This window comes from Mus pahari, chromosome 14 (assembly GCF_900095145.1).
Source record: "Mus pahari chromosome 14, PAHARI_EIJ_v1.1, whole genome shotgun sequence".
Classification (NCBI taxonomy): Eukaryota; Metazoa; Chordata; class Mammalia; order Rodentia; family Muridae; genus Mus; species Mus pahari.
The window spans coordinates 42,013,426-42,022,095 of record NC_034603.1 but is presented as its reverse complement, the minus strand read 5'-3'; the positions used below and the strand labels follow the sequence as shown (position 1 = coordinate 42,022,095).

At 41.7% G+C, this 8,670-nt stretch overlaps 1 protein-coding gene and 1 pseudogene across 1 annotated transcript in view; one reads left to right on the top strand and one right to left on the bottom strand.

Moving 5' to 3' along the window:
• LOC110332227 (olfactory receptor 1P1-like) overlaps positions 1-2,954 on the bottom strand; it is a 24,375-nt gene extending 21,421 nt beyond the window's left edge. Inside the window, exon 1 of the mRNA XM_029546419.1 lies at positions 2,915-2,954. The gene's annotated coding sequence lies outside the window, so the exon portion shown is untranslated. The remainder of the gene's footprint in view (positions 1-2,914) is intronic.
• The window catches only part of LOC110332228, a 38,136-nt pseudogene extending 31,371 nt beyond the window's left edge, over positions 1-6,765 (top strand).
• Positions 6,766-8,670: the final 1,905 nt, after the last annotated feature.

Here is an 8,670-nt window from a genome sequence, read left to right as displayed (position 1 = left end):
ACACACACTAACATGTCTATCAATGCTCTTGTTCAGTTCCTGGTTAGGCAGTCATGATGCCTTCTATTTTCTTGATAAAGTCCTATTTCTTGTTCACAACTGTGCATTGTCCAGACTGAAAACACAATATATACTTGTAGCATGCTGTGTTTGAGAGAAACACAGCATGCCTCTGGAACATAGGATGCTAATGCAGGTAGAATGTTACAACTCATCTGTGTACAAGGGAATATGCACTCACTGTAAGGAGTAACAAACGAGGGCAGAAACAGCTAAGGGGGACAACCAAGATTCTGAACAGCTAGGGAGAGACATCAGGGTGCTGGGGATCTGAGAGAACAGCTCCTCCATTGGATTACTACTCTGAAAGCCTGGCTCTGCTAGATCTGAGATTTCAGGATCAAAAAGGGTCACCCTGTCCAGAGGAAGGAGACACTTTTTGTAAAATGAGCTATTGGTTGGACTTTCCTTCACATTATATGAAGGTATGTCTCTATATTGCTGTGGGACAGAGAGCTAAGTGCTGGCAGGATTTTGGTATTGTCATTTCTATGGACCATCAGCAGTTTTTTTTTATATGTAAATGCTTGTTCTTCAACTGCCCAAAAGATGATTCTATGAGATTATCATATTTTAATATGCAAGGTGCCCTGGTGAAGGTCAAACAGTTCTCAATGACAAAGGGCAACTTATAAGAGATGGATCAGCTGTTGTCCTGCTGCTGATTGTTTCAAACTGGACCATGGCTTTTTATATAATAAAGAGCTGACAGCTGGAGCTGGGGCAAGAAGTGTGGGCATGGGACTTCCAGGCAGGCAGAGATGCTGGCAAAGACAAAGCGAGAGACACAGGAGAAGCAGGCATACACCCACAGAGAGGCTTGGAGGATGTGGAATGGATGGAGCTGGAGTCAGGCAGTTAGAGGAACAATGAGAGACAGAAACAATGGTACATAAATCAGGGTAAGTTTGTAGCTAGCTGAGAGAATGTGCTAGCAGTAGGCTAACAGCTTTTTAAAAATATAGATACTTCTATACCTTAATTAAACTTCAGTCTGGCAATATTGTGTTTTGTGTTCCTGCCCGCACTTCCAGTTGAGGTTTGAGTAGAACAGGAAGAACAAAAGACCTGAATCCAGTGGTTCCCTTTATGGACTCTGATGCCCAAACCCCTAAATCTTAAATCCCCTCAGAGTGACTATTCGACCTTTCTGTAGCCCTGTGCTGAGTGAGGAAGATAAGGTCTGTGAGTTGACTCAAACACACACACCAGAAAACACCACAACCTCGGTGTGATATTTCCTCTTTTTGATTCCAAATGGCATACTGCAATGTGGAGTACTTTAGACAGAGTAATAACCTTTAAGAGCCCATGTTTGGACCCAGAGCATTTCCTCCTGATAGCTATTGTGCTGTGAAAGGGACCTTTTCTTACTGTTAGTCTAATAGACCCTGCTCTGTACCTCCTCAGTTTGTCTTTCAGAGATAGCTCAGTCCAGGTGACACAGGGACCTGCCCCATCTTTATTGTGTTTTCTCAGCCAAATGCAATAGTTTTCAATTCCTTAGCTAGGAAGATTTTCTGCTAACCCTTACCTAGACTTCATGTCTGGATATTGATACTCTTTCTTGTATATGAGATGTCTCTTTAGCAACCTCTATTNCATTTATTCATTAAATTCCTCTTATTTCCCAAANACTCTTAAGCTTTTCCATAACTTGATAGCTAGCCTGACATTAAATTTCACTGTCTGTATTTTAACACATAATAATATGCCACAGTAATTTAGATGTAACAATGGTTGATAAATCTAGTTTTATCACCACATGAAAGGCCAAGTCTTTCTCCACCAGTGTGATTCTGCTGTGTCTGAGCTAATGTCAGGAATGAACTGAGGTACAGTATTGCATATGACTTCTGAGCCAGGAAGGCATGAACACTGGACATCCATAGTCCATCTCCTCCATTCTGCCCTCAGAAACTGGGGCACATGGAAGTGAATGAAACAAAAATCCAGTCACCCTGACTTTGTGTGGAAAGTACTGACCTAAGAACCAATAAATTGAAACTCCCTTTCTGTCTGCATTTGTGCTTTTTGGGCCAAGTACATACTTTTCTTATTGCAGGCCCTAGTATATAGGATGTATCCCACAGGAAGAAACTTCTCAGGCAAAGCATATATTCTCCCCCCTCCAGAATACTGTCCTTTCTGAATGTGTGCTTTAGGATGAGAGTATGGCACTCACAGTCACCCTAAAGGATGCACCCAGGATTTCTTCCATATGAAGAATGAGATTTCTTTCACTGCCTGTCTTCCTGCCCATAGGGATGTCTCTGCCCCATGCTGTGATCCTTCTTCTCAAAGCCTTCAGAGGCTTCTCAATCAGCACTCCCTGCAGACTGTCTTTTGGACTCTGTCACTAAAACTGTTTGTAAACTGCACTGAGTTCCTTGGAATCCTGCCTTTTGGATGCAAAGCCTTTGAGATGTCTATTGTCTTTCCTTCCAAGCACTGCAGTTGCCAGGACTTGGCTGCACTTTCACTGTCCAGTGATCATGTCTGCCCTCCTCTCCTTGCTCTTTGGAGCTGGAAATCAAACCTTCTTTACATTAAAGATTTTGTCCCACCCCAGTTTTGAGCTCACCACATTGCCTGTGTCTGTCTCAGCCACCATCACAATGACCTGGTACTTCTTCTTTAATCCTCTATGTTGTTGATATAACCTGAAAAATTTCCTGAGACTCCGAGGTTGTTTCTCTTTCAAGTTCAATCTCTTAAGATCACAGGCAGGTTCCTTCTTTGGTAGCTATGGAAGTCCTATACATGCCACGTAGCAGGACTGCAGAGTGAACTCTCAACATTAGAACCCCTGTAATACTCGAGTGTTCCAGGCTTGGGCTACCAGAGGACTTACCTATCTATTTCCCAGAAGAGCCAATGTGAGATCTTATTTCTTATGGGATCCTGGAGCTTAGCAATTGTCTTAGGTCCCACATATTCCCTCAGGAGCAATTTATTGCAAAGGAGAAGGATGTGGTCCACTAGCACTGGATTTCTTTCAAGAAAATTCATTAACTGTCTGTTTCTTGGAGTAATCTAGAGAAACCTACCTTATTAAACCAAATAAAATCTCCTTTGGCCTTTGACATTATACACAACCCTCTTTCCTGTGTATAATGAATTTCTGTTAAAATGTGTCATTTTGTACGGTTTGTAAGATTATATATATATATATATATATATATATATATATATACACACACAGAGACATATATATATATATAAAATGTATGTGTGAAGTATTTATTTATATAAACACAAATACAAACACACACACACACACACACACACACACACACACACACACACACACATACAAACACATGTATGTCCCAGCCTGTGGGACAGTTGAACAGGGTTTGAGGAATCACCTGTGGACAGAATCCCAGACAAGAAACACAAAGATCAGACATCAAGTCTGAGTGGTCAGGCTGAAAAAATTTATTTTTCCCAGGCAGGTTTTATACCCATAGAAGCAGGATAAGGGGAGGGGGATGACGCAAAATTGCTTTGTTTCTAGGGGAACTCACCTGTTCCCAAAAGCAGGACATTGGCTAGGTAAAAAGTTCAGCAGGAGAAACAGAACAGAGTGGGTTGCTAGGTCCCTTTCCACATGATGTATAGCTATTTGTTTTTAACTGGAGGTAGTAGTTTTCTACAGAGGCTTCAACTTTTCCCACAGAAATCTCAACTAAGCTAGTACTTTTCCACTAAGGCCAAGACTTTGTAAGTAAGCACTGATGGCTGAAAAGGCAGTTACCGTTCAAATTGGGTCACTCCGTGTGGATTTTTCCTCAGCCTTTGAAGAAGGTCACTTCAGTAATGGCTTAGTGCTGTTAGAAGTAAGAGATTAAGGCTCCAAGATTGGTGGGAACAGACTAAGAGACAGGCTATAGTGTAGAGTTCTTATTGGCTGAGTCTTGGATGCTAGAACAATAAAAGAGTGATACTAATGGATCATAACTAAGTGAATAAAATAAAATTAAGTATATCACACTGGTATATGTGGATGAATGAGTAGATGGATGGATGGATGGATGAGGATAGGAGAAGATAAGGGAAGAAATATAAAGACAAAGCAAGAAAGAATGCTCATTCTTAGGCTACAATTCAACTAGTAAAATTTAAAATTGAAAAACCAATACTGGTTAAATACCACAGCAATTTTTCAAGCTACTTCAGTGAGAACTGAAAAGTAGAATCTATTGATACACATTTCTGTATATGTCACCTTTCTCAAATGATCAAAACTACATGCCTACACTTGGAGAAATCACATCTTCCAATATGATGTATTGTGAAAGAAAAAAGTAGCTCATGTGTATTCCCGGCCAAATCCCTAAACCTAGTGATAACACAGTGACCAAAATCCATAAAACACATTGAAGAATGATGTGTACAAGATACTGGTCTAGGAGGTTCAGTCCTTGCTCCCCAATAACAACAATGACCTAACAACCCACTGGGAGAAATTACACTTACACATGTTCCTTCTGTTTGTCCAGTGAGAACAGCCTGTGACACTTTTTGTGTGTAGAGTATGGACTTTTCTCTCAAAGCAGTCCTGTTGGGGCATGGCTTTGTGCCTACTCTTTACAGGTGCTGATTACTGTGTCCAGAGATCTGGTTACAGTCTGGAAATTGGCATTGTGAAGTGTGTCCTGTCCCAATGTTGTGTAAAAAATTGTTTTACTTCATCTCTGATTGGTTAATAAAGAGCCAATATATGGGTAGGAGGGAATAAGGAAGGACTTCTGATCCCAGCAAGTGGGTCTCTGGCAGGGATCAAAGAAAGGGGCAATTTGCCGTGAAGATTTGCCATGAACAGGTGGTCCCGAAAACGTCATCACGGGAGGACACTGGATGGAGCAGGGCAAGACAAGATGTCAGCTAACATAGGCCAGGCCAGCATTGTTAGGTTAAAATAGCTCAGTATCTGGCCAGTTATAGTGGAAGAAGATTTTTAATAAAAATGCCAGGTTTCTGTAAGAGCAACAGTAGACATAGAGAATCCCCATGCATTTATATAGCTGGTATCTCCCATTTAATGAAGGGTAATGGGTTGGGTGTCGAGCTGAATCACCATAGCTGTGAGCACTTAACTGAAGACATCTCTTCAAAGCAGACTTCTCTCCAACAGTGAGTATGATGCTCAAAACAGCAAAGAAGCTGCAGAGCGACTGAGGCAAGTCAAAATGGTGATGTTGGTGGGGAAAATGAACATTGTTGTTTTCAGAGCCCTTATTTTTTAAACTTCATTAGTGTCTTAGTTAGGGTTTTACTGCTGTGAACAGACACCATGACCAAGGCAAGTCTGATAAAAAAAACAGCATTTAATTGGAGCTGGCTTACAGATTCAGAGGTCCAGTCCATTATCACCAAGGCGAGATCATGGCAGTATCCAGGCAGGCATGGCTCAGGCAGAGCTGAGAGTTCTACTTCTTCTTTCAAAGGCTGACATCCAGGCAAGTAGGGTGAGGATCTTAAGTCCACACTCACAGTGACACCCCTACTCCAACCAGGTCACACCTATTCCAACAAGGCCACACCTCTAAATGTTGTCTCTCCCTGGTCCAAGAATATACAAACCATTACAATTAGTGTTCACAGATAAATCACCATCTGTACCACTGATAGGCAGGGATTTCTCCAAATACGTGACTGAATTTTTATGGACTCATGTGTACAGGGAGTCACCTGTTAAATGGGGGAATTGGCAACCTATAGATAATAATCGCACTACTAGTTCTGGGTTCATGTCTGATTTCATGTTGAAGGAGCCATGAGAGAAGAAAACGAGTCATCTACCACAAGAGTTACAAGGCAGCGGGAGCAGGAATATTTCTTCTTCATCCTCTTCCTGTTTGTTTACCCCATCACAGTGATTGGGAACACACTCATCATCCTAGCCATTCACTCTGACACTCGCCTCCATAACCCCATGTACTTTTTCCTGGCCAACCTCTCCCTTGTTGACATCTTCTTCCCCTCTGTAACTATCCCCAAGATGCTGGCCAACCATCTCCTCGGTAGCAAGGCCTTCTCCTTTGGGGGATGTATGTTACAGATGTACTTCATGATATCACTGGGAAGCACAGTTATATACTAGCTGCAATGACATATGACTGAGCTATTTCCATCAGCTGCCCACTTCATTACGCAACAATTATGAGTCCACGACTTTGTATCCTGCTGGTTGCTGGGTCCTGGGTGATTGCAAATGCCAATGTGCTGCCCCACACCCTACTCACAGCTAGATTGTCCTTCTGTGGCAATAAGGATGTGGCCAACTTCTACTGTGACATTACACCTTTTCTCCAGCTGTCCTGCTCTGACATCCTCTTCAATGTGAAGATGATATACTTTGGGGTGGGGGTCTTCTCTGTGCCACTGCTGTGCATCATCATCTCCTATGTCTGGGTCTTTTCCACCATCTTGTGTGTTCTATCTATGAAGGGACTCCTCAAGGACTTTTCCACCTGTGGCTCTCACCTGACTGTGGTGTTTATGTATTATGGAACAGTTATGGGCATGTACTTCCAGCACCTGACCAGTTATAGTCTGAAGCACACATTGATAACTGTGATGTACACAGTAGCAACTCCAATGCTGAACTCTTTCATCTGCAGCCTGAGGAACCGGGACATGAAGGCTGCTCTGAAGAAACTCTTCGAATGCCCCTCTTCTTCTTCCTCCCTCATGTGAGACCATGCACAGCTGACACTGTGGTCCCAAGTCAGAAGCACTAGGAAACTCAGCTTCATTGTCACCCCTGCAAGGAGCTGCTTGTCATCTTTCCAGCTTGAAATCCTTTCCCTTGGGAACCTTATGTTCCCTTGGGCAGAGTGCAGCAAGCAGCTCTGGATTCAGTCCCCACAGGCAGATTGACAAGCAGAGTGAAGTTGGGAGTCTAAGTGTTGACCTCATCATGTAGAAAATTGGACTGATATCTGTTTTACCCATGTCACAGGATGTGTTCACAGTAGCTCATGCTTTAAAGACTAGATTACTGTTTGCATGAGCATTTTATTTATTATGTTTGATCACTCTGCTAGGCTTATAAGCATGTATGGGTAAGACTCATGTGACTACATGTAGCAGTTTCTCTTCAGTTTTGGACATAATTGCATTTATTAAGTGCATCAATTAAACTTAATAAATGTGAAAAAGTGGATGAAAATGCTAGTTTGTGGTTATGGTTAGAGAGAATAGACCAGGCATTATTTACCCATCTGAATAAATCTTTGAAGAACGGAACCTGAGTATGTATTTGTATACTTCACAGTTAATATACCTCCAAAATATTTATTTTAGAGAGAAAAATTCCATAAAAATTGAATAAAATGACACTAATCAGATGTATTAATTTTAACTATAACTATCATGTGTTTTGATTATTTTGTTGGAAGTTTTGATTACAGAAAGGTAGTATAACTAAAGACTTGGGTATCTTGTAAGAAGTGAGAAAGCTTGAAGTGGTGGCACATACTTTTATGCCCATCACTACTAAGGCTAGACAAGAAGACCACTGTAGTCTAAAGTGATAACTTGGGTGGGGATAGCCCAAGATACTTAGTAAGATCCTGTCTTAAAAATCAGATATGAAATCAATACGATTTCAATGCATCAATAAAACTTTACATCTTAGAATGTTAGGAAATATAGGGAGACCATACAGTTACAGTTTGAGGCTAGCAGCAGAAGGCTTATGACCTACTGGGTCAGGGAAGGGGACAATTAAAACACAGAGCCAGGGAGCGAGAGAGAGATGGATAGCAATGGACAGCTGTCCCACGCCAATTTTCTGGCAGGAGACAGGAATTTAGTTAAATGTGAAACAACCTGTAATTAGTTAGAGAATGAATTTAACTTGCTTTCTTCCCTGTGCTTAAGCTCCCCAGCTACTCTGCATTGACTGCTTAAACAGAAGCCAAAGAACATGACAGCCTATTGTTGAGTCTACATGGATAGCTTTCTAGAACTTAGGAGTGGTGGAGATAGAAGAGTGGACCTAAGTCTGTTGAAAAGTCTTTTGTCATCTGATATTGACTGGACTTGTCAATATTTTCATCATTAACTCATTCTCCATGATATCATTAATCAAACTTTTAAACATTTTTTTTAAATTTTGATTTTTATTCTTCAGTTTTACATATTTTTTTCCAATTTTTATTAGGTATTTACTTCATTTACATTTTAAATGCTATGTCCAATGTCTCCCATACCCTCCCCCCTGGTCCCCTACCCACACACTCCCGCTTCTTGTCTCTGGTGTTCCCCTGTGCTGGGTCATATAAAGTTTGCAAGATCAAGGGGCCTCTCTTCCCAATGATGGCTGACTAGACCATCTTCTGCTATGTATGCAGCTAGAGACACGAGCTCAGGGGGTACTGGTTAGTTCATATTGTTGTTCCACCTATAGGGTTGCAGACCACTTCAGCTCCTTGGGTACTTTTTCTAGCTCCTCTATTGGGGACCCTGTGTTCCATCCGATAACTGACTGTGAGCATCCACTTCTGTGTCTGCCAGGCACTGGCATAGCCTCACAAGAGGCCGCTATATCAGGGTCCCTTCAGCAGAATCTTGCTGGCATGTGCATTAGTATCTGGG